Below are 27043 nucleotides of genomic sequence, written 5' to 3' on the forward strand. Positions count from 1 at the left end.
AGGTGTGTGTGTGTGTGTGCGTGTGTGTGTGTAGGTGTGCGTGTGTGTGTGTGTGTGTATGTGCGCGTGTGTGTAGGTGTGCGTGTGTGTGTGTGTGTGTGTGTGTGTGTGCGTGCGTGCGTGCGTGTGTGTGTGTGTGTGTGTGTGTGTGCGTGCGTGCGTGTGTGTGTGTGTGTGTGTGTGTGTGTGTGTGTGTGTGTGTGAAGCGAGGAGATAATTGGACGTCTGCTGGCTCACCCGGTCACCATGCAGCAGCAGAAGAAAGAGCTTCTCATGGCCAGCGCCAGGCTCGCGCCCGTGTTTCTCTGAATGTGCTACCTCTGTCCAAACAGATGCTCTGTGCCATTTCCAGACACTGTTTATGTGTGATCATGGAGGTGGAGGGGGGAGGTAACGTTTGTGGATGCACACACACACTCGTACTTGTTTATGTCGTTTATGTCTATGTGAGTCTGGTGTGTGACTGCGTTTTCCTTCAAACAGATGTTTATTTTTTTCTTCTACTAGCAAAATCAGATCAACAGCAGCCGGTGCAGCCAGTCAGGCCAAGGAGGATGTTATTCAACGAGCTACTGAAACACACACCTAAACCCTTCTTTGCACCAGATGTGTTAGTGTCGTGAAACGTACTTAATGGCAATTAGCCGCTGTAGTGGATGGGTTCCTTTCCACTGGAACCAGTCCCAGAACCGTAAGGATGCATTGCTTTCCACATCAAACTCTGCCGTTCAGGTAATAAGTCAAACAGGAAAGCACTGGAATGATAACTTTCAAAATAAAAGTCACGTGCACATTTCCAGTTGCTTAAATAGTAAAAAAAAAAACGTACGTCATTTCCTGTGAGATCTCTATAGCTGAGGTAAACAGAAGAGAAAATAAAACAGACCTTTTTGGATGCATGCTGTCTTCCCTCTCCTTGCTATTACGTTACACGTCTCTCACACGTCTGGTAGAAAATGTAAACATGTAAAATCTCAACACTCAATCAGATTGGATTGAATAAAAAATGAGTAAAGAAAAGACAGATAAAAGCAGCACCACCTAGTGGCTGGCTGCAGAGTAGGTCTTTAGTCTTAACCCCACTTGTGTGGTCAAATATTCCTATTAGTTTTATTTACCTAATTATGTAAACAACTACTATGACTGTATTCAGAGGAAATTGGTGGATCAGTCACGTGACTGTATGCATAAAATACAACATAACAACACCTGCAGAATGGGTTTTCAATTAATATTAATCAATGGAGCCATTTTTAGGATATGGGATTACACACACACACATATATATATATATATATATATAATTATAAGAGAAATAATATATCAGGAAACATCCCTTTATTTAGATATATTTTACTTTCTAAGAGCCAAATTTCTTATATTCTTTGAAAACTTAAAAAAATATATTTTTTATTGTCATTGATTTGGGACAAAAACGTTTTAATGTAATGTAAAATTATGTGAATATTTGAAGTAGCGTAGTATTTTATTCAGTAAAATTGTCTCCAGAAGCCATTGGGCAAAAACAAACCATTTAGAAATGGAATTAATTATGTAAAAGCTGAAAATAATAGAAGTTAAGCAGTTTTCATGTTCACGTTTAGCGTTTTAGAAATGTTTGTTAAACCCTTTAAATTTTGGGTTGAGAATCTTGGTTTGAGAAACTCTAAATGTTAGAGAGATTTTAATCAGAAAGTCTTCAGACTTCATAAATGTGTTTTTTTTCCTTTGGAATTTGGCTGGTTTGTCTTTTTCAGTCTGTAACTTGACCATTATCAGATTTTTAAAGACACCACTCATTTATAAACAGGCCAGGTGTAAAAAGTATCTTGATTAGTCACGCTTGTGTTGAAACATAACCATTTAAAAGGGAAACTAGGCAGTTTTGGCTTGCTTTTTGCACCCCCTGGTGTTTGTTAGTAAAACCAAAAGAGAAACTCATCTCTTCTGTATTTTTAACACCTTGATCTAACTGCTAAAATGTCTCCCCAGCCACCATTAGTGTCTGCAGGGGTGATTCATCACTAAATCAAACAAATCAGCTGTGTTCATGATCTGAAAACATGCAGGAAACGTGCTTCCAGCACACTCCTGCCCTGGCGTGCCACCTTCACTTTACTCCAACGAGGACCGGAACGGCACTCTGAAGTTGCAAGCGCAGTTTTCTGATCTCAGAGGGGTGGGGTCTGAGGGACATTTCATTAACCCTGTAAAAGGTCATTTAAGCACATACTGGCTCATGAAAATGATTTAAAAATATGAACAAGTTGCACAACATGGCTTTAAATGACTAAAGTTGATCAAGTACAGTTGAATTCATATTATTTTAGCTCCATTAGCACCATAAAGGTATTTCCCTACAAGCTGATGGCTGAAAGCATCTTGAAAATGGAGTTGGAGAGGATCAAACATTTGCACAGGTCTGTAAAAATGACCACAATATAATTATAAAAAGTAAAATCCTGAACAGAGTTTCCTGAGTGTTAGTGAAACCTTCACAGACTGGTAGATTTCTATGGGTATCTTAGTTTTGTAACTGCTCGTGAAAATCCAACCAGTTAGATCAAAGAACAGCAAACAAATTAAAGTGTGTGAAACGAAAAGAAGCACAAAAACATATTTTTACTGAGGAATGTTTCATAAGACTCTTTATCCTTCTTGTTTCTCTAGTTTAACGTAGCTCATGCTAAAGCAGCTTCAGTTACATCACACATGAGAAGCCTTTCTTACTGTTTCTGGCTTGATGCTACCTGCATACGCCTGTAATGGAGCTGTATGGATTATCTTCCAGCTGAGATCTTTCAAATCATGCAATATTCCAGCTGGCTTGCGAGCACGGAGATGTCGGGGTGAATCTGGAATCTGGAGCCACATGAGACTCCAGCTCTTCTTTTTATGTCATACATAGCCTTGCGTGAGCTCACGTATCCTTTTAGCAGGGGTGTCATGTGCCAGAGTGCACATGCACACGGTGATGTTTGGATGGGAAGCAGCTCTCTCTCCTGGGTGCGCTCCTTGCCAATAGTCAAACTCATTAACAGAGATGTTGAGCAGGATTCTCTTTAATCCTTGAGCTGTTTCTCTGGGGTTCTTATTTATCTCTGGTTCTGTTGCCCTTGCAGAGTCGCGCGGGCCTTAACGTTAACGAAGATTTGTCACAATCTAAACCGTCTGCTTTATTTGAGACAGCTGAAGACGCCATGGAAGCATAGGAAAACATCTTTTCTTGATTTATTATTTTTTTTAGATCTTTCCCTTTCAACTTAATTATCTAATAATAAAAAAAATCCAATACTTGCTCTCTGCTAAATGCTGATGATCAGTCTTCTCGGCGCTCTCTGCGGTAAAATCCACAGCATTTAAAACCTGCTGTGTCTCCTTATGGCTCCAAATTTATGATTGAGAACGGTGTCTAAGTTAATTACTTAATTTGGAGAAAAATATTAAGCAGGATGCGAGGTGGAGCATGAAGGTGAGCAGGAGCAGCCGATTCCCTGTTTTCCATCTGTAAGCCTTATATTGTTGTAGGAACTACAGGATCTGTGGTTTTCAGACAGATTGTGTCCCTCTTAGTGTCTACTTCCCTCCCATGAGGGTGCGATGTTACAGTCTACGTACATTTATCTATTGCTTATCTGTCTGTGGTGGATTAGGAGAAGGACTGCAGCTCCATGTACGAATCAGGAAGGAGCAGAGATGAATCTAGACTGGGAGATGCTCTGTGGGATGATAGACTCGAGTGGGGAAGCATGAGCTGAAGAATGGAAACGTGATACTGGGGTACGCCACAGGCTGGAGGTGGATGCAGCCCTGTTTTCCTCTCTCTCTCTCTCTCTCTCTCTCTAGTCTTTTCTGGGTCAGCACCAGAGTTGGGTCAGCATGTAGACGGAGCGATGGAGACAAAAGGAAGGGACATTAAATGAGAGTAATATGTCATGTGCCTGTTTGTGGCCTCAGTTGGCCCCCATCATATCCTCGCCGTAATACTTTCTGATTTATGTGACGTGGCTGTGTATTTTCTTCCTGCTCCGTGCGACGGGGATCCAAGAGGTGGCAGCCACTGTGAACCAGTTACGAAGTGCAATCCAGGCTAGCAACTACAAATAAATCTTTGTGTAGATGAATTGCATCATTTTGGGTGCTGCTGTTTCTTTTCTGGGTGCGATCTTGGGCTCATGCAAAAGCTGTACTCGTCTTCGTTCAACGGGTTTCCCGTGACGACTTCGGCAGGAAGCAGTCAAAAAATTAAATATGTGAAGACATAAGAAAAGCACAGGAGGCAAAAGGGTGAGATGTTCAATCTATCAAATGCAGCAGTTGTACTGTACATTAGTGGAATGAATCTCTGGTGATGCACATTAACTGCTAATGGCTGGTCAGAGGCACGAGAAAACAAGGGAGAGGGGAGATATGTAGATTAATCTTCCCACTGAGCGTCCACGTGAGCCATCTATGGTGAAGGGTGCGGGTGTGCGGACGCAACGCAGGTTACGAATGCTGCTGAGAATAAATAGAGCTGCTTGAGTTGGGGGGCACAAAATCATGGGCTAATATTTTAATGAAGACGGTGGCTTGGAGATCAAAACCTCTCCAGCTGAGATTACCGCTCCTGCTAATTTTACTTATACGAGCGCTGTGTTTTTACACTCCTGCACATTGAGCTGAGTGACGTCTTTTCATCATGCTGGAGTGCACACTTTGCGATTTTGAAGACTTAATTTCATTTATCATTTTATCTTCCAGCTTGGCTCTAATACAAAGTTATTAATTCTTGTAGGAAAACTGGTTTGTAATATAATGCAATGAGGACGTCTTGTGTGGCAAAGTGGATGGCATCCCATTGAGTTGCAGTGTATGGAGGGATGTGTGATGGAGAGTAAAATCTCCCCTAAAGGATAAAACCATGGCTATGCAAGAGTCATGCAATTCTTTAGATGCGTGAACCAACCAGGAAGACAAAGGGACAAAGTTCATCCGGAGACGCATCTAGAAGGGTGTCGGTCAACGAAGCAGCCCGCTGTTGATGAAGGTGAAAATACACATTTTTTTCTGAATGAAGGTCTTAAATGCATCTATCTGCTCCTGGTCCATTAAAGCTCAAGTCCAAATTGTCCAAAGTTGATATACAGTAATCCCTCGTTTATTGCGGTAGATGCGTTCCAGACCTGGCCGCGATAGGTGAAAATCCGCGAAGTAGGGACTCCCAGCATGCCCCTCGCGGGGATTCCCTCCACGTTGCACCTACGTCACAAACCGCGGCTATAAACGGAAGTCACCTTTCCAGCTCACCACTCAGTCATCGTTTCTTCAGATTCACGATCAGAGTTTCCAACCTACCGATCAATCCAACGAACTATCAGCTCATAGTAAGTTAGCTTACTTACTTCTGGAAAGCCCGACATTTCCGTGTCACTTCGTTGACGCTCGAACGCTCGGGGGTTTCCTAGATCAGCCGGCTTTTCACCGACGCTATCACTTCCGCGTCTGTGAAACCACGCTCCCTATTGAATTATCGTATGATCACATTCTCTTTTTGTGGGTAAAACTCAAGAAAAAAAATTTTTTACTCGTTTTTTTTAGTTTTATTACAAAAAGTGCATTTTATGATGAAATTGATGAAAAAAACAAGAATTTCTTGATATTTCGCATAGAAAAATACAGCGAATCAGTGAAAAATACCGCAAATCTGCGAATTCCCCCTGAAAAATGCTCCAAAGAAAAAATCCGCGAAGCAGCGAATCCGCGATGAACGAACCGCGAAGTAGCGAGGGATTACTGTAAAAGCCATTTCAAATGAGCTGTCGCCATCTTATTTCACTCTGTCGCATCATCCCGCCCAACCAATAGAGCGTCTTGATTGGTCCACAAAACCAATAGAGAGCTGTGATTGGCCTGCCAGAATGCTGCTTTGGAGTGTTCCTAGACCAAACTTTCCAAAGTAAGAGTTTGGTCTAGTTCACCAGGCTAGTCTATTATCTTAATCATTTTGGAAGAAAGGTCACATTGAACCAGATTTCCTTCTTATCTGACAGGAAGGCAAAAGTTTTCCTCCTTGTAAAAAGCTAAAGAAGGACGGAGTCTTTGTTAACAATCTGTAAGCCCGCGGAGTTCCCAAGTCTGCAACGAGCCAGTATTCATATTTGTATTTCAATTCAGGAAAGCTAAACACAGCAGTGTTTTGTTAAGATCCTAAAGCAATAACAAGAGAAACTCAGAAGTTTTGTCTTGTACCCCTAGGACCCCACGGCACCATTTTGTTTTACTCTTCAGGTAAAGAAGGCTAGAGGCTAACGTTACGCCAACAAGGCTAATGGTGAATTAGAAGCAAATAGTCAGCTCTAAAACGGTGGCCAGGTGACGGTGGCACAGGAGTTAAGGGCTTGCCCCGTAATCGGAAGGTTGCAGGTTCGAGCCCTGATAGCCTGTCGCTGTCGTTGTGTCCTTGGGCAAGACACTTAACCCACGTTGCCTGCTGGTGTTGGTCGGAGGGACCGGTGGCGCCAGTGCTCGGTAAGCTTCGCCTCTGTCAGTGCGCCCCAGAGCAGCTGTAGCTACATCGTAGCTCATACCCACCAGTGTGTGAATGTGTGTGTGAATGGGTGAATGACTGATTGTGTTGTAAAGCGCCTTGGGGGGTTCCAGGACTCTAGAAGGCGCTATATCAAATACAGGCCATTTACCATTCACCCAAAAATTATCTCAAGTTACTTTTTCAATTATCAACAACTTGATGTTTCTACTCATCAACATATTGTGTTTGACTCGTCTTTGCTCTTCATCTAGAGTTTTCTGGCTCTGATCCACAGCTGGCAACAACCATAAAACTTACGGAACGGGAGTGAGAAAGTGACTTGTTTTGTTTGGAAAATGGGCTACAATAACCAAATCTGACCACAGGATGTCATTCTTACTTCATTCCTACATAATGCACCTTTAAACATTTTGAATTTTTTAAGAAAATCAAGGACATTTTTTATGATTCCTGTTTATTGAATATAATTTTCTAAGTTAGTGTGAAACACATTTGTTACCAAAGATGTTCAAGAGTTATTAAAGCAAAGCCACATGATAAAACAGATCTACAAGCACAGTGGTTTATCTTTGTTCAACAATAAAGTGCTTTTCCAGAATCCTAAGTAGATGTCAAATCATCTTCTGCAAATCAGCGTACTCTATTCCTCTATTTCTAATAACAGCAGAAAAGATTTCTCAACAGCTAGAGCTTGTTTTATGGTTAACAGATAGTCACAGGGACAAACGAACCACCACAAGGCTCAAATATTCAAGTCAAATTAAACACAACTGAGAAATAAACTTTAACAATGCACAGAAGTTAAGAATCAGAATCAGAAAAGGTTTATTGCCATTGTCAGTGAACAAACAATTCACAAACTAGGAACTTGCTCTGGTTCTAATGTGCTACATATAACATGAACACACAATAAGAATCAAACTAGAATAAAACTTTCAGCTATAAAAATGGCAGGTAATGGTAACATGGCCGATAACGTGACGATGTGTCGAGTACAGAAGACGAGCATGGTTGTGTGTTTATAATCTATTCACAAGTCTAACGGCAGATGGAAAGAAGCTGTTCTTGTGGGGGGAGGTTCTGGTCCGGATGGACCGTAACCTCCTGCCTGAGGGAAGCGGCTCAAAAAGTCTGTGACCCAGGTGCGAAGGGTCAGCTGCTATCCGACCTGCACGCCCCCGAGTCCTGGAGAAGTACAGGTCCTGGAGAGATGGAAGGCTGCAGCCAATCACCTTCTCAGCAGAGCGCACAATGCGCTGCAGTCTATGTTTGTCCCTCACTGTGGCTCCAGCGTACCACACAGCGATGGAGGAGGTGAGGATGGACTCAATGATGGCCGTGTAAAACTGCACCATCATCTGGGCCGGCAGCTTGGCCTTTTTCATCTGCCGCAGAAAGTACATCCTCTGCTGGGCCTTTTTGATCAGGGAGCTGATGGATGGCTCCCACCTAAGGTCATGCGTGATGGTGGTTCCGAGGAAGCGGAAGGAGTCCACAATGGTGACGGGGGAGTCAGTCAGGACAAGGGGGAGAGATGGGGCTGTGACTTTCCTGAAGTCCACCATGATATCCACTGTCTTCTGAGCATTGAGCTCCAGGTTGTTGCTGCTGCACCAGTACACCAGCCGTTCCACCTCCCTCCTGTAGGCGGACTCATCACCGTCAGAGATGAGCCCGATGAGGGTGGTGTCGTCCGCAAACTTGATCAGTTTAACGGAGTCATGGCTCGAGGTGCAGCAGTTTGTGTACAGGGAGAAGAGCAGAGGAGAAAGTACACAGCCCTGTGGGGATCCTGTGCTAATTGTCTGAATGGTGGAAACATTCTTCCCCAGCCGCACGCACTGCCTTCGGTCCGTCAGGAAGTCAGTGATCCACCTGCTGGTGGAAATGGGTACGTTGAGCATGGAGAGCTTGTCCTGGAGCAGAGCAGGGAGGATGGTGTTGAACGCAGAGCTGAAGTCCACAAACAGGATCCTAGCGTAGGTTCCCGGGGAGTCACGTCTACAGACCTATTAGCTCTGTATGCGAACTGCAGAGGGTCCAGGAGGGGGGAGGTGAAGGACTTGAGATGAGGGAGGACCAGGCACTCAAAAGACTTCATGGCTACAGACGTCAGCGCCACAGGCCTGTAATCATTCAGTCCAGTGATACGGGGTTTCTTAGGGACAGGGACAATGGTGGACAGCTTAAAGGAGACATAACATGCTTTTAAGTTATTCCTTTTTACATCTAAATCCTTCAGTTGGGGTCTAAATACAGTCGAGCTGCAGTTCTTTGGTCTGATTTCCTCATTATTGTTGCACTACAGACCCTCATCTACCCCTGTTCTGAGGAGAGTCTTGAGAACGAGCCGTTTTTGGGTACTGTCTCTTTAAATCTGGAGGAGGAGCTGTAAACTCCACCCCCCCTCCATAGTGCAGACCTGTACTCTCCTCCCCCAGTCGGACTTTGTAGTTCTATAGAGAAATCATTATTTAGCATAGCAGAAAAATTATACAGTGATCCCTCGTTTATCGCGGTAGGTGCGTTCCAGACCTGGCCGCGATAGGTGAAAATCCGCGAAGTAGGGACACCATATTTACAGTACAGCACATTCTCTTTTTGTGGGTAAAACTCAAGAAAAAAAATTTTTACTTGGTTTTTTATAGTTTTATTACAAAAAGTGCATTTTATGATGAAATTGATGAAAAAAAACAGGAATTTCTTGATATTTCGCATAGAAAAACACCGCAAATCAGCGGATTTCCCTTGAATAAGGCTCCAAAGAAAAAATCCGTAAAGTCGTGAATCCGCGACAAACGAACCGCCAAGTAGCGAGGGATCACTGTATTAGCATTTTTAAAACGTGGGGAGAGTAGTTCATCAAGCTGTTTCAAGGCTGCTAACTCTCATGCATTTGTCTGTAGTCGCACACACACACTCGTCACGGCCGACGGAGGGACAAGCGAGCAGGCATGTGCACACAGACAAGGAGTGCTGCTAGCTTATTTATTTCTATAAAAAATGTTTAAAAAAATGATACAGCTCATTAAAACACCACTAAAAGAATATATTTTATTAAGATCTCTATCTATATCTATATATATAAATAATTTTATAAGTAGTCTTATTTAATATTGGGTGTCTTAATGGGTGAAAATGGATAAAAAGCAGTTACATTTTAATTTAAAGATTTGAGATTCTAGTGACAAATAAAGAACATTCCTCCGAATGTTCTTTAATGTGATCATTATAATTCTAATGCTTACAACTTTATGTTTTTATTGTCTGCAATGCGTAGCCTATATCTTTATTAAATGTGTGTTTAGCTGTAACGTGGTAATTCTAATGTGTACACAGAGGTGGACATCAGTGCTGCAGTGAAATTCCCAAGATCAGTCTGCTTTGCTAACAAATATAGTTAAATCTTACCAGCATTCTAAATAAATACCGTTAGGTGAAAACATCAGTAGGCATTGAGTTATTGATACAATCCCTAACAGCCAGATGGAAGAAGAGCATGCTGGGTCATCCTGGATCTGAGCCTGTTCTGTGTATTTACCTACAGGATGCAATAAATGTCTACAAGGCTGAGTTTGGACCATTACATCTAAAAGAAAACATACAATCAGTGATTTTTTTAATTGTTTACATTAATATACAAATTTTCTATGTATTAACCTCACAGCAAATAAGTAGAACAATATAATAAACAGGCTTTAGTAGTTAAACAGGCGTTGTGCACACAGGTGCTTTGTGTCTCGGTGCTGGTGGTGTCTAGGTCTCAGAGTTCCTGTCCTCCTGCCGTCTTCTGTTGTCCTCAGGATACGGATTGATGTTTCCTGATGATGAGGGAGGGGCAGTATGTGGGCTTCAAACTGGTCCTGGATAACAGTGGGAGACCTCCGTTGTCTGAATACTGAGACCAGAGGGTTGGTGAGATGCAGATCTTCTCTACCTCATCTAGAAACGGAGTTGGTTCAGGGAAAACTTTTCCAAAGACCAGTTCCATGATGTCATCGCCATATTCTGCAATGAAAGACAATAACTTTAATGACATATTTTGTTTACAAGCAGCTTTAGGAAAGTTGGTTCTTAGCTTTCATGTTTATAGTCACGTTTGTGTTTGTTCACAAGTTCACTTTGCTGCAGTGACTTCATATTCCTACAAATGTAATAAAATAGTGACACTAAAATTATACAAATGATTCCTTATGAAAGGAAGCTCATTAGAGAGCAGTGCAGACAGACTTACTACATGCTGCAGCTGTTTTTGTAGGCCAGCTGCTGCTGAATTTGGGGAAAGTTATTCTGCACACATCCAGATCAGATGGTTGTTTACAGAAAATAATGTAATTCAATAATTTCTAAACAGACTAAACAAGTAAAACATCAAATAAATCACTCTGCTGTCATCAGACGGAGTGATTCAGGGGGTGAGGTGTTCTTAATGATGAGGGTGGCTGAGGTGTGTCATCACTCACTTTGGTCTAGTCCAGCTACCATCTCTTTACTGGTGGGTCTCCTTCCTCAGTAGGTGACGTGAAGCTCCAACATCTGAACGTTCTGTGTTCCTTAGAGGAGAAGAAAAGTAACATTAGCAAGCTGGCTAAATTATTTTTTACTAGCATTTCAAGGTCTTGAACCAGATCTTCACTTACCTAAACATCAGACCAGTTTGTCCCAGCTGAGCTCATCAGGGCGTTAGTCTGACAGCCTGTCAGTGAAACACGGCTCCAGCCTTCTGGATGTGGACTCTAAAAAGCAAAGGAACATTTTTACTTTTGTTTTAATTATTTTACAGCCGATTTTATCAGCTTTCCGACGCTCACGCTCATACAGACGGTGAGCTTTGCTGCGTCTGACTGATGCAGAGTTCGTTTTTATATCTGCAGTGAGACAAAAAACTAACCTCACTTCACTCAGAGATTGTTCTTTAAAACTTGTATTAAATCCACTGTGTTGACGCACTTTAATGACTTTGTCACGCTGCATTTTAGCTGATATGGGACTTTATTTACTGGATAGATTACATCACACTCACATAGAATAACACACAGGCTCTCTGCTGCTACAATCATTGGAAGGTTATCATCTGGTGTAAAAAAAAGGCGTTGATCAGAAATCCCAGATCACGTTTTATTCCACGAAAATCGGCCAAATCCACATTAATCTGGGTGCTAACTTTACTAGCATGCTGTGCTAGCGATAGCGAGTCGGATGCTAACGCTTTAGTGCCGCTAATGCCCGTAAATCTAAAGTTTGTCGACATTTTAGAGTGATATGAAGCTTACCGCTCTGCTGCTGTGTCCCGTTGCAGCCACATTCAGATGGAAATGACTCCTTCTAGATAGATGAAGCCCTCAGTACTTACTAGCCTGGGAGACACGAATGAACGAACGCGCGCGCAAACACACACACAGAAACGCTACTTTTTTCTTCAGTTTTTTTAGCAGTAGTGTCATCAGCTCCTGGGTTTAAATACTGCCACACCACCCTTCCTTAAAACGAGGAACAGTTTTGAGCTGTGTGTGGCTAAAATAACCAGACATTCTGCATTTTTCCAATAGGACTACAAAAATCTTAGCGAGAAGAAAAAATGGCGGATTGGCTCTGTGTTTAGCCAGGGCCATGACCATATTTGGTAGTTATCCTGACGAAATAAATTACTGATGTAATAGATAATTTGAAAAACTGAACGGGTGGACAAATATGCCCCAAACTTAATTATTAAATATCTAGATAGCAACTCCAGTGAATAATATAAGCCTTTTTGCTCACTTAGACACTTAAAATGAGAAACACACTGCGTTAAAAATGGCGGATTGGCTCATAAAAATGTGGGTTTTTCATGTTATGTCTCCTTTAAAGCAGGCTGGAACATGGCAGGACTCCAAGGAGATGTTAAAGATGTCCGTGAAGATCGGAGACCATTCCTCTGCGCAGTGTCTCAGGGTTGCGGGGGAGACACCGTCCGGGCCCGGGGATTTCCGTGGGTTTTGCTTACGGAAAAGCCTAAGCACATCCGCTTCTGTCACTGAGAAGGCAGTGGAGGGGGAGGGGCGGTCAGTGGGGACCATAGTGTTCACAGTGGTGGAGGTGGTGGGGGAGGCATGTGACACCAGAGTGGCTGAAGAAACCTGTGCAGTGGGGGGTGGGGGTGGGGGGGGATCCATCACCCTAGCAAGGGTAAAGAGCTGGTCCACAGTAACAGTTACAAATACCCTCTACTTTTAACCTCCACCTTGGTAGTTGAAACCTCCCCCTCGCGTTGCCTTGGTCCAAACCCGACCAATAACGAGGCGGCTCCCGGCGTTCACTTCATAGAGCCGGCTTTTAGAGCGATCGACACATCATTAACGTGTTCGCTAGCAAGATGGTTAAGGTTAGGATAGGGGCGAGGGGAAGGTTAAATAACAAGAGGATAAGGTTAGGGTGAGGTACAATGAGCATGTTTGGTGCCCCGGCTGCGGATATCCCATTGCGTCAGTTTTACGCTGCGTTGGGATCTGCAGTCAGAAAAGGGAAAAAACCCTTTTCGCACATAAGTGATGAAAAAGGGCACTTTTGGCATCAGGGGTCTGACGCGGAGGGTGGCTGACCAAGCGTTTGTTTTTGACGCGCTGGGAGTGAGTATGTGTTGCTGGAGTAGACCTTTCCAGGGAGGCTGAGGAGTGTGTTCCTCGTATAGTTGGAACACACCCTCTGGTCACACTTCTTAAAAATGGGTACCACCACCCATAAATTTGTTTATATTTGAGAAAAAATACATAAATAATCCACAATGTTATCACAATAATTTGTACTTTATGTGCAATTGCTTTAAAAAAAATCATTTAAATGGTTACTTTTTATCACTTTGTTTAGATGAAACCCAATTTTTTTAACCTCTTAAATTAACATACATTTGATAAATCATTATATTGATCTAATAATAATAATACATTTTATTTCAAGCGCCTTTCAAAGCTCTCAAGGTCACTGTACAAGACAAAATATAACAAGCAAGCAATAGAAACAACAAGAAATAAATGCTAAGAGTAATTCCCAAGGGTAGAGTCGGAGCAGTGCGATGGATAATAGACTAAAAAGAGTAGATGGAAGAAGGACAGTTACAGTGAGTAAGCCAGGCAGAACATGTGTTTTGAGTTGAGACTTGAAGGTTGAGAAGGAGTTTATATTGCGGAGGTCAGGCGGTAGAGTGTTCCAGAGTTTTGGAGCTGTGTGGCTGAAAGCTCTGGTTCCCATAGTACAGAGACGAGTGCAAGGAACAGACAGGGAAGGTGAAGATGATGATCGGAGAGAGCGAGTGGGAGTGACAATGTGGAGGAGATTAGAAAGATATGGGGGAGCAAGATTATGGATGGCTTTAAAGGCATGAAGAAGTATCTTATAGTCAATTCTGTATTTGACAGGGAGCCAGTGAAGTTGCTACAGGACAGGGGTAATGTGATCAAAAGTGGAGGTCTTAGTGATTATCCGGGCAGCTGAATTTTGGACTAACTGTAACTTGTTGAGTGATTTTAGAGGGAGACCAGAGAGGAGGGCATTACAGTAATCAATGTGACTGGTGACCAGGCTGTGGACCAAAATAGCAGTGGAGTGCTGACTGAGGGAGGGGCGGAGCCGATTGATATTGTGAAGATGAAAATAAGCAGTTTTTATTGTGTTGTTAATATGAGGAATGAAGGATAAATTGTTGTCTAAGATGACACCCAAGCTCTTAGCTTTGGCGGTGGGGAGAAGTGTGGTGTTGTCGAAGCTGAGTGAGAATGAACTGGTCTTGGATAGAGATGACTTGGTGCCAGTGAGGAGGATCTGTGATGTTAGCCAGCACTCTCCTAGCTTGTTCATGTTAGCCTATAATCTCAAATTAGGAGAGATTTGGGCTTATTGTTCTCCTTTTCTCCTGATCACGTCAGCTTCTGTTTCCTTCTAAATCAATCAATTCCATTGAGTGCCATGGCAAAAAGCAGATCAGGCAGGACTCTGACAGCATGCCCTTATATAGATATCGCAAAAACACTCAGAATATTTATAAAACAGAAGCTGTATGATTTAATTTGATCCTGTTTTGCCCAGGGGAGATATTCTTTCATGAGGCACAGCTGGTGCAAACCACAAGCCAAAAACGAGTGTTTAATAGATGCTACACCATACTGGATTCTTACTTTACATTTTGTTTTGCCAACAGTTGACATGTGACATCATCCTGCATGCCGCTTTTGTTCATTTGTCACATCTCTGTCTCCTCGTTCTTCCTCCATTTCTCAACACCTCCCAGTATCATCAGCCTCAGACTGCAACCACCCGCGGTGAATGTGAATTAACAGACGGCATGCTGCTTGCAGCACCTTGCCTGCCACTGAAACAGATTCATCACGCAGACCCAGATACCGCCTTCCCTCACCAAAACACACACTCAAGCACATGCACACTTTCACCCTGAAATAGCACCTCACATATCATACATCCATAGTTTAACACTCTTTGTGCAGACACCATTGTGTTCAAGAAAACAGCATCAGCAACAAAAATCTTCAAGCAGTGAATTATCGCTTTACTCCACTGGATTTTATGATCTCCTTATGAGCTACTTTGTACTCTGAACTCACTCTGTCACACCTCCTCAGTTGCCATATTTATACGTGACTTTGAGTTGCTTTAAAATCAATGTCAATCGGAAGCTTTAAAGAAGAGCGAGGCAGGTTTGCCCACAGGTCAGGGGTGTATTGCTGGATATTGACGAGTCCCCGGTGCTGCATAGGCATGTTGAGAAAACACATCTACAGCAATTTTATTGACAAAGTCAGTACAACCTCGCAGAAGTGGGCAGATACTTTATTATCCTCTGAAAGGAAATTCCTTGTCACAGTCGATACCAGAGAACTCTGAGTGGGCTTAAATGGAGGTGCAAAGTAGGGGTCCATCTTTTTACGGTGAGGCTCAATTCTACAGGCGTAACAGGAAGAAATCCACTCATCTTAATACTGTATGTACGCTTTGATCCACAGTAGATCACTCCCTGTGAGTTAAAGGTGACAATCTGATACTAACTCATTTAAGGCTTGAGTTCAGTTAGTTTAGCATACGCTGGCACTCAGATAGAAATGTTTAGACTTTGTGCTAATTTGGAAAACCACGAGAACGTGCCGTTGCTGATGACTGAGCCATGACGTTTATCTCAGACAAAAATCAGAAGCTGCTTCACGCGGTGCAGTAGGAGGGATGACGCTCTGGTCCAGCAGCGCTCCAGGATTGGCTCAACTCATCTAAAAGAGGGGAGTCAGTGTGGGATCACGTTCTAATCACCAACTACAATTGTCTCTTGTGGTCGGCTTTATGGCTACTATGGAGCACATTTATTTATTACCACCATGAATCCTGATGTTCGAATTTAGTACTAATATCCATCCAGGTTGTCCTGATTTTTTTAAAACTATCTTTTTAACTTTGGAGTGCACAAAACAGTTGGCCATTCAGAAGTGTGTTTCTGTCGATGTAACTTCCCAAAGAGCCTCAAACCCTGAACTCACGTAGCAGGGTATCTCAGAAAAAGATAAAAGGTAGTTTTCTACAGTTTGGCCTGTCATCCACATGAACGTGAAGATATTTGAAACCAATAACGATTCTTTCAAAAACTCAAACTAGGGATGCTTGGCTTTGTTGCTGATATGCCGATATATCGATATTGTCTGACTCTTAACTTCCGGTACCAATATAAACCGATACCGATATGTTTTCTGTTCCCCTCATAAAAATTAAAAATTAAAAAGGCTGAACTATATTAGCTTACCAACGCATCTCCTATCATGCATGCTTAAATTTTAAACATTTTCTGTGCAAAATGACAACTACTCCAATTTAATTTAGTAATGGGAAGAGCGTCATGTTTAATTTGTCTCACGCAGCAGGTGATGCTAAGATATTTTTATTAACGGATACTCGTTTCAGACGAGTATCCAGTACGGATAAAGCATTTTTGACGAATACGAGCATGAAACGAGTAAAACTCGTAAATGTCTGTAATCCTCATTGTACCCTCATTGGGTAACTGACTGTCTTCACGCTCTGTGATTGGCCAGCCACATAGAGCGCCCACCCCTCCCTACACACAAAACTCTGCAGCCGGGAGCTCAGTCCGTCCGGCCCATCCACGCACACATAACGTAACGGATCTCGCTGTGCTTGCTTCACTGTCTCTCACGTTTCTTCAGTTTTCCCTAGGTTTTCCTCAGCTCACCTCTTTTTTGGTTGAATATTTAAAGTTACTTTTTTCGTAACTTACTGTACATGGTGCATTTGACAAGACAGAGCTGACATGCTGCGTCAGTCACTGCCTCCACTCCGGTCGGGTTTTTACTATTTTTTTTAACTCTCTCTCTCCCTCTCTATCTCTCCCTTTCTATCTCTCACAGACACCTTAATCAACATTGTTTTGTTTAACTTTGTGTGGGGAAAAATGCCAAGAACGTTAAGAAAAAAATCAGTTAAATGAAATTAAAATAAAAAAATATATAAAGTTGTGTCTGGTTCTAGCATTTCATATTTCCTAGTTCCTTCTGCATGAGATCAGATGTATTAATTCATGCACTTAATAATGTTCTGATTTTATTGAAAACCTTGTTCCGTAATAGTTCCTTTACTATTGTGATCAAAAATATTTAATCTCAATTCTGAGGCTGCTCTGTAAATAGTTTTCAAATAAACAATGCACATAGCAACTTCTGATCAATCCATATCAATTTCAGATTTAAAATAATATATTGATGTAAACCACACCCACTTCCGGTTAAACCACACCCACTTTCGGATTATGCCACACCCACTCCGAGTACAGATACAGATAATTTAGATGGTTGAACAGATACAGATACAGCTAGTGGTGTACTCACTCATCCCTAATAAAGATTCATGTTTTTGTTTTAGTAGCTTGCTTGCTAGCTGGCTAGCTACACGTAGCTACGTGCAGTGAGGACAGCTTGATTTCACTACACAGGGCTAGTTTCTGCTTCACTTGTTGTGCCAAACAAACTAAAACATCTCAAACACTTTACCTTAGATCTGTCACAATTTGACATATTGAGAGAGGAGAAGTAGCTGAAGAGTTTAGTGCAGTGGTTCCCAAACTTATTTAGTCGCGCACCCCCTTCTATGTCCCGATCATGTCGACGCACCCCCCAGCCCCCACATCAGGGCATGGTTTATATGATCAGACGTCAAGCTTAACAGACAGGGTTAAAAAAATGTGATCGACCTTTTTCCCCATCACTTTCATTTTTTAAATAGTAATTAATAAACATTCGATACATTACAATTTCCTTTGATTTAATTTTAAATAAATATTGAGAGTGCCCAGGTAGCACATAAACAATGCAATTTAACGGTTTTCTTAAAGTAGGAACGTTTAACCTGTGCGGCCAGAGCGCTCTCCTTCCTTCTGCTCTGCATAAACCTGAGCTGGTCACCTACTTGTGCGTAATCAAATGTCAATAGGGGAAAAGATGGAAAAGCCATGAGGTTCACTTTTGCCTCAGACCAACTTATTGCTGTTTTATGGTGTGGCTGAATCTGCGATCCGCTGCCACGCTGACTGGAATAACAAATGCTGCAGTAACATGAGTTGTGGTCAGGTTCATGAGGAGTCACTGGCTGGAGCGGACCCGACTTTAATACGTCATCCCAAAATAGAAGCTAATATATTAATATGACCTTGAATGAAAAATGTTGTTATAAAACCTCTTAAAAAATTTTATCACGGAGGAGTCAGCGCTCATTTCTGTCTTCAGTCTGACGGCGCGCCAGAGTTTGTGCAGCGTGCGCGCATGCGGCACAGCTCCATGAGCCACTCCAGTCACCGCGTCTCGTTATTGGCGCTATTTAAACCAATGTTGTAAAATAACTTCTGCCCAGCCCAGATGTGCTCACTTGTGCACCCGTGAGCCGTGGTTCTGCTGGCACGCGTCTGACCTCTGACAGACGCACTCTGAACTTCAGATCTTCAGCGCGCTGTCAATAGCCTGAATGGGAATCATTTCTTGATTTATTTAGTTACATCCACAATGTTCTGTGTGTGAGGTTTACAATGTCAGAACACCTGCATGAGACAGGTGTTAATTACATTCTGCCAGAATGACTCACCACCTTCAGATTTCTCCAGCACCGTTAAAAATGATCAAATACGGAACATGTCGGCGTGCGCAGGCCAGAGTGCTGAAGCTCGGCGCATTGTTATTATGAAGCTAGGGCACATGTGGAGGACACATATACTTGTTTTCAATTACATTTATTGTGCCCACTTACTTTTTCTTTGGCCCACCCACAAATGAGTTTCTGGCTACACGAATGGTGACATATGACAGACTTCTCTGAGCTCCGCAGCCATTACACTTTTCACCTCGCGCACCCCCTAGCGGCGCACCACACTTTGGGAATCCCTGGTTTAGTGTATAATGTGTGTATGGTAAAATTTGAGTCATTAAAAGACTGAAAACCAATACTGATGTTTTACGATATTGCATTTTAATGCAGATATCAGCCGATAATAATGGAAGACTGATTATATCGGACATCCCTAACTCAGACCAAAATGAAGAATTGGGACTTTTCCTTTTGTCAGCCTTTGCTTGTGAACATAAATACCAGAGGTTTTAGGTTTTACATCGTGACTTGTGACTTGTGTTTACACATAATTGTTTTTACAAGCTCAATTACTTATCTATGAACACCACAGGCAAAGGACAACATTAAGGAAGGTTACCATAGACATGAATAGCTGGAGAGCGTAACATGGATGGGTCTCCTCATTCTCCAAAGTCGTTTTTGAGCAGCATACGGTCACAACAACCAGGGTACAATTGAAAACAGATCATGTGGGATTGCTATAGACATTTCTAGCCTAGGCTGACCCTACCCTAATATGATTTAATATTTAAATTTTTTAAATTTTATTTATTTTTTGATTAATTCTATATATATTTCAATTATCTTGCCACCTTGTTTCGGATTTTTAGAAAAAAAAGCTTGATAAAATGTGGTTTTAGTTGGGTAAGCACCTTCCTCAGTAGAAATCAGTGCACTGGGGGCAAATGGAGACCCGTTTAAAATGGCAGCTGGCCACTATGGCAGCACCAATAGGCAGTGCCAATCCACAGGGTGGGTGTTTCTCAATGTCAAGGCACCTGGACTTGCGAGGAGATGTCTTGCTAGGCCAGGCTCCTTGCTTACGAGGACACTGTCCTTCCTTGGTCAAAGAAAACGGTTAAAAGGAACAGACTTGTATCACGTGACCGCAGCTTCCACGGCGGTCACGTAACGTCATGTGACAAGGGAGAAAACGTTATATTTTATACATAGTTTCAATATAAATATATAACGAGCCCTTGACTTTTTAAATTGTATATATATTAATTAAATTAAATATATAAGTGAATTACTATCCGCTAGCCACCGAAGCTGCAACTACTAAGCTACTAACCAACCATAGATAACTTCTTTGGATCTAAAATAAACATTTTAAATTAGCTGACTTACTTTTAAACTTGAAAAATGTCCCTGAAGTAGCTGCTGGCTTCTCATCCTTTTGAAAATACTGCAGTGTATTCTGGGTAATTTTTGAGCAAGGCTAGGCTACAAGACACACCCCGTGTATCCTCGCTCAGCTAGCTAAACGGCTAACAAACGGAGAACACACGCCTTGGTAGAACATGAACATTGGAACACGTCTTTGCGGTTCCCGATGACATATCTCCTAGGCAACCGGTGCGGGGCCAAGACATCAAGACAAGGTTCCTTGGCACTGAGAAACACCCGGTGTCTACGTATAAATATCTGTGAAAGTCATTATGAATGTGTTTCACAGTGTAGTGAATGTTTTTTTGCTGAAAACAAGGTGGTGCTGACCCAGGATTTTTTATTCTTTTTTTTTTTTTTTTTTTACCTGGATGGGCAGGCAATTAATGATATTTGGTTTTACAAAAACCTGGCTAGGTGTGTACATGGTCTAAGTTTTCAGTTGATATCCAGGAACAGGAACAAAATGGCTAACGCTTGTTTGAACACAACCAAGAACAAAGAGTCCTGCTGTCTTCCTGAAACTGTTCTGATTTTCAATTATTTCTTATGGCAGTTTTATTAATCTTTACATCACCATCAGTTTTGGACTGGCAGCAATTTACATGGAATTCTGTATTTATATTCATGAATGAGCATCAGCAAATTGGAACGAGTCCAGAGGGATTTTCTTTATATTTCTCCCAAAGTAAGGGTTTGTAAAAATCACAGTGATATAAAACTTTCTTAAACAACATTAACAAGAACAACTAATCCATTTTAAAGCTGGTTATGTCAGATGACAGAACCTAATGGTTCAGTATGTAAGAATGTAGTGATAATTTTACAGTGAGAATATCCCAAAAGACTCTAATGGTTCAATAATTTTGGAAGGAAGTAGGGATGCAACAATTCCACTTTTTTTCCAAACCGATTCGATACCAATACTCGCCAATGCCGATTACCAATACTTCTACCACACAAAACAGAAAAAGACTGTGAGGTAGATAAAAAGTCTAATAAATGAATTGAAATGATCACAAAACTTAAATATTAGGTGAACAAAAATGACAATCTACACTGAATCCACTTTCAAGCAACTGTATTGGTATCGGTTCCTGGTATCAGTTAACTTTTATCGGTATCAGCACGATACCTGTATTGGTTTCTGTGTAGGGTTGCCACGTCTCCTGCGAGCTAAAACTGCAGCGCCGACTACCGTAATTTGACGACAGCCAGCAAAAAGCTCCAGAGTTGTTTAAAGTGGTTGCAGTAACCAAATTTGACCACACAATGTAATTTTTACTTTGTTTCTACATTATGCACCTTTACATGCAAAACTCAAACACAGAAGAGTAAAAATCAATAGTCCAGGGTCTGAAAATCCAAACTGAAGCTTTAAAATAAAGGCTAGGGAAAATCCCATAAAGATGCAAAGTCTAATTCACCAAAAACAACTTTAGAACTTGAGAGTGTGATTCAGGGCTGCACAGTGGAGCACTGGTTGGTGCTGTTGCCTTGCAGCATGAAGGTCCTGGGTTTGAATCCTAAGCTGGGGTCTTTCTGCATGGAGTTTGCATTATCTCCCTGTGCATGCACAGGTGATTTCCAGGTACTCTGGTTTCATTCCACAGTCCAAAGCTGTGGCAGTCGATTGGTTTCTCTAAATTGTTCCAGGTGCATGCGTGTGTGCTTGGTTGTTTGTTTTGTGTGCGTTTGTGCTGCCCTGCAATAGACTGAATTGAAATAACACGTTAACACACAAAAATAAAACTGAAAGTACAAAAACAGAGAGAACTGACCATTCTCACTCCAAACTGAGGCCATTCTTGAAGCCATCTACAACCTCCTAACTTTTGAAATCTATTCTAATATTTCTCAGACCAGTTTGGGCAGCAAAACATTTGGATCTAAATGTATTTTATCTTTACATGATTTAATTTGAAATGTCTGATTCAGATACAAACTGTACTCATAAAAATATTTTTGTATGTACTTCATTTGTTTTCATGTTTGTCCTTTTGTAGAGATGTTTCCCTCACTCGCTAAACTATAAAACATAGATACTAAAGTACCCAAACTATTTCCAAAAACCAATGCAAAAGAATAATTGAGAGAAAACAAACATGTTTCCTGTGTTTTCTTGCTGCAGTGGCCTCCTTTACCTCTGAAGGGCCTTCTGAAATGCTTTCACTCCATTAAGAAGTGGAATTTTGGTTATTTGCATAGAAAATTTTGAATAATGTTCCACTACTGTAGTTATTTATTTATTTCCGTGTCCTGTCTGGCTGTGAAGCAAACAGAATTAATGTCTGAATGCTGGTGACAAGCCTTACAGATTAACTCTCAGGTGGAGCATCAAAGCTTCTGCTTTTAATGTCACGCCTGATACTTAAAACTTTATTGTCATTGTTTTTGAATGCTTTGTAATTCCGACCAGACACGGAGACAGAGGTGAAAGAGAAAGGAAAAGACAAAAGGTGGGAAGAGAGGGTGAGGGTTCCACAAAAATAAACAATCAATGATGAACAAGAGTCTGCTTGTAGACCTGCAGAAAAGGGACACACAACAAAACAACTGGAGCAAGCTATCACTGCATCAACTTGATGAAGAAATGTAAAATCAACATCGTTTAACTGAACAATCACACGGTAATAAATCACAGTGCATTAAGTGCCAACCACAGCCTTAAGACATGTGTTGAATGTGCCCAAGCCCATACTTATGAGAGCACCATGTGAGCAGCTGTGTGTGTGTACCCACGCTTGTATATGTAAGGTTTCTCTATAGGTGCGCCCACTAGAGTGTGAGGGGCCACAGATCTGCCCCCCAAAGATGTGTAGGAGATGGAGGGAGCTCCAAGTCTCAGAGATCCAGGAGTTGCCCCAGAGCACAGGAACCCCAAGGAGACTGCAACCAGAAAAACCCCTGCCCCCCTCGAGAGGCGCAGAGGATTGCCCCGGGGGGGGCACAACCAGCAGCTGGCAGAGTCCCGGGAGATATCAGCGGCAAGCCCACAGGCCCGCCCGCAGTCACCCACCCCCTAGCCGGCTGAGCCCGGGACCCAGCAACCCGGGACCCAGAGGCGACCACCCCCGCCAGGGACCCAGCAGAGCCCAGAGACCCAGATCCCACCAGGCCGCCACCGGGATTGATCAGGCAGACGCCAAAAATCTTAAACCCCCTGACCCGGGAGCCACGAACACTCAGGCAGACCAAGGCACCGCACTCCACACCAGGTGTGGTAGGGGGAGGGGAAACGAAGATGTATAGCATCAAAAGAAGTCCCAGGAGAAGGGAGGAGTCAAAGGCCCCACCTGACATATACAGTCATACACAAACACAGTCACACACTCCCTCCCTCATGATTACACATACACATACAACCCAAGACTTAAAAAATGCATGCCGGACACCCACTCATGCTCCCCATACACACCCTATTCACTCTGGTCCCGGTACTGCTGCACATTGGGTACAACCATCACCGGTTACCAGAGTTCGACCCTTTCTGCTGGGGTGCTGATGAGCAGGCTCCCCCGCCCAACGATGAGCACAGCAACCCACCACCTCAGACCCCAACCAGACGGCCAGATCTCCCTCCTAGCCTCCAGCCCCAGGAAGCCAAGTGACAACAGAGGTGTGCTAAGGCCCCTAGTCTCCCTCCGCCTGCTCCACTATAGTGTTAGTGAGTGTTGATGAGGTGTATTCCATGGCTGTGGTGAGCGGGCAGTGCGGGCATCGTCTGGCCTATGCCAGCTGATGCCACCGCACCACCCCACTTGCACCCACAGCCATCAGTGTCTAAGTGCAGTTTAAAATTGGAAGTGGGCACCGGCACTCGGGATGAGGCTGAAAAATCCCCTGCCAAATTCCGTTGAATGTGCTCACTCCCAAGGCCCCCAAGTGTGTGTTTGCGTGGAATGTCGTTTGTGGAAGTGTTTAATGTGCTAATAAAATTGGGGGGCAGGTTGCCACAGGAATGCAGAAATGGGGTCCATACCCTGACTTGTCCAACCTCCAAGGTCCTATGTGCATGACTGTGTGATGATGTGAGAGAGCAGGAGGAGAAAAATGTGTGGGGATGTGGAGGAATGGCTGGCCCTCCAGGGAGCCAGCTCCCCCACTGGCCCCAGTAGGCACCTCTGTTGCCAAAATGTCACCCAGGTTATGGAGACGGTATACTGTATTTATTTCACAGCTGTTCTAGTCTGTTTTCATCTTCAAGAAAACAACCGCTTCTCACTTTTATTCCTTGTATTAATTACAATACAATACAATAAATATACAATAATGTATATTTAACTAATCTACTTTACAGGAATCTCAAATCAGTCCTTACATAATATTTTTAATTTACATTTTACACAATGGTCCAGCTGTTTGGGGAGTAAGTATGATCTATTGTAAGTCCCTTACAGTTTCGTTATGCAGAAAGATGTGACTAAAAACCAGGTTGCAAGTCAGCATTGTCCAAAATGAAGGCAGCAAAAACATGCACAATGACATGTTTATTAGATGAATTTCATGCTGTCCTTTGGTAAACAATGTTTTATTCTGCTCGGACATTAATTATACTCTAGCTGAGAGAAGGAAAGCACTAAATGAAGAACGTAACACAAAAAGCACCATAAGCTTTAGCCAATTTTCTGATTAAAGAGGCTTCATTATCCTAATTACTCTATTGGTGAATATGCTATAAATCCAAAAAATGAATTTGGGGCCCCAAGCCAAACTGTTGAGAGTGAGTGCTTTCCTCCAAAGCGGAGTATATCAGAAACAGCGTATACCTTAGGCTCTGCTTGATTATATCGGTGTTGAGTAAATTAGCTGCAAATTATCAGCTGAGAAATGTCAGAGGTGAAACAAACACTGCTGCGAGACAAGAGCAACAGGTCTTTATGAAGGTTTGCTCATTGAGTGGTCAGGTAAAGCCATAAAACTGTAATTATCTGTGAGTTAATGTGCATCAGGGAGCGGTGCCAGGAAAACACATGGTTATGTTTTTATTTCTCCGGTACGGGAAATGAAGGATGAAATGACTTTTAAATGGATGCATGTACCTTAACAACTGTAATAGGTTTAGGAGTTACATCGGTTCTGCTATCACTTCCTTGAGACGGTCTTTATCAGTCTGTAAAACACAGAAATATTCTCGGGTATTAATTATTTTATTTGGAGATCGGTTTGAATAAGTTTGCATGCTGTTGCGATATAAAAAACACTTTGCATATGAAATTCTTCATTTAGACTCTTTACTTTAATGTCCCTCATCTTGACAAGCTCCATCCACCAATGACAGGACACCTGCAAAACAGCACTGTTGCCTTGCAGCAAGAAGGTTGCAGGTTTAAATCCTGACCATGACTTTTGTGAATTGAGTTTGTGAGTTCTGCCTATGCATGACTGGGCTTTTTCCAAGTACAGTTTTCTTTGATAGGCCAAAAACATGCATGTTAAAGAGACAATGTGTAGTTCTTACCGTTAATCTCTGGAAATATCCATCAAAATGTTGAAAATGAATAAAATGATGTCCAGTTGCCTGCTTTGTACCATATAACCATACACATCGTGTCTAAAGTAGATAGGGCGCAGATCTAGCATCTTTATGGGACGACATATTAGACATTTCCTTCTGGCCGGCTCGCGGTCCTGCACCTGTCGACGTCACACTAGATGATTGGCTGGACGTACGACTTACCACATACAAAAACATTTAGGAAGTAAAAATTACAAATGTAATGACAAAACTGCTAAAATCTTTCCAAAACATATGTGAGAGAACAGAATGGACAAAAAAAATGGAATATCCAGTAGTAGAGTACAGGGGCGGATTTAGGACTGAAGAAGATCCGGGGCTTAACACACACGCACACGCGCACACGTGACACGCACTAGTCAACATCATATATGTCTTGTACCACATAATTTTTAATCTGAAGCTACATATTAAGCATATTCAGGGCAGAGTATTGTTCCTGTAAGTGTTTAGTGTGAGATGATAGTAAATATTCCCTTTCTTTCTCCATCAACTTTACCTGATAAGCTAACTTTAGGCAAACCAGCAGCACAACAAATATTTTCAAATAAGACTCACAAACCTGAGTCAACACCAGTCTCATCAAAGCTGGGGTTCTGTCGTTGTACCTTTTGTCTAAAAAACGTCCTCATGTCCATCTTCACTCATGCGTTTCAGGCAGAGAGTGTAGAAGAAGCCGGCTGCTGAAGGGCTTCTTCTTCAGTGGTGGAGGCTCAGGCAGGCTGTATACAAACTACTGCCAGCTGCTCCCTCTCTGTTAGACTTTGGAACTGCATGTTACTGCCACGATTTAGATCCGGGGCTTTTCATGAAACATGCGGGGCTCCAGCCCAAGTAGCCGGGCCTAACGCCGCCCCTGGTAGAGTACAGCACCAGATAACTGCAATTGGCATTGGATTATCTTGATGTAATTAACTGAAGGACCATCAAAGTCTGAGGAGTCATGCAGAGGTTGCATGCTTACATTTATCGCAATGTTTTTTCAAACTTGCAACAGTCACAACAAATATGGTGTATAACCACCCTGAATTGTATGTAAGTACTGGCCCCTAGCAGAAGGAAACTACATACTGTAGGTTTAGGCTAAAACTGTAGGTTGCGTTGGACAAAAGTGTCAGCTAAGAAATGAGCCTGAACCTCAGAGGAGAGAAATACAGAAGTAAGAGACAACGGCTTGGTTTGGGCTTTGGGTGTAGCCATAGTCTGTAACAGTATGAGAATTCAAATTTAACGTCTGAGTACAGAAATCAGGATCCAACACTCAGAATCCCATAAAAAATATTAACTCACTCAGTTAATGACTCTAGCCAAAACAAACACACCTTGTGTCGCAGTAGTGAAGAATCATTCATAACACATCATCTGAGTGCTAACAAGCATGCAAGATCTTTCAGTTTTCAAAAATAAAACTCGTATTACTCCATCTTTCTCAGTGGGTTAAG

At 42.3% G+C, this 27043-nt stretch overlaps 1 protein-coding gene and 1 long non-coding RNA gene across 4 annotated transcripts in view; one reads left to right on the forward strand and one right to left on the reverse strand.

The window, feature by feature from the left end:
* The window catches only part of tenm1 (teneurin transmembrane protein 1), a 429841-nt gene that overhangs the window by 47439 nt on the left and 355359 nt on the right, over nucleotides 1–27043 (forward strand). The window lies entirely within an intron of this gene.
* On the reverse strand, nucleotides 10006–11590 carry LOC139066346 (uncharacterized). The gene is made up of 3 exons (XR_011519250.1): nucleotides 11173–11590; nucleotides 10996–11085; nucleotides 10006–10540 (listed from the first exon to the last, which is right to left on the reverse strand). It is a non-coding gene; the product is annotated as an uncharacterized lncRNA (long non-coding RNA).

This window comes from Nothobranchius furzeri, chromosome 1 (genome assembly GCF_043380555.1).
Source record: "Nothobranchius furzeri strain GRZ-AD chromosome 1, NfurGRZ-RIMD1, whole genome shotgun sequence".
Lineage (NCBI taxonomy): Eukaryota > Metazoa > Chordata > Actinopteri > Cyprinodontiformes > Nothobranchiidae > Nothobranchius > Nothobranchius furzeri.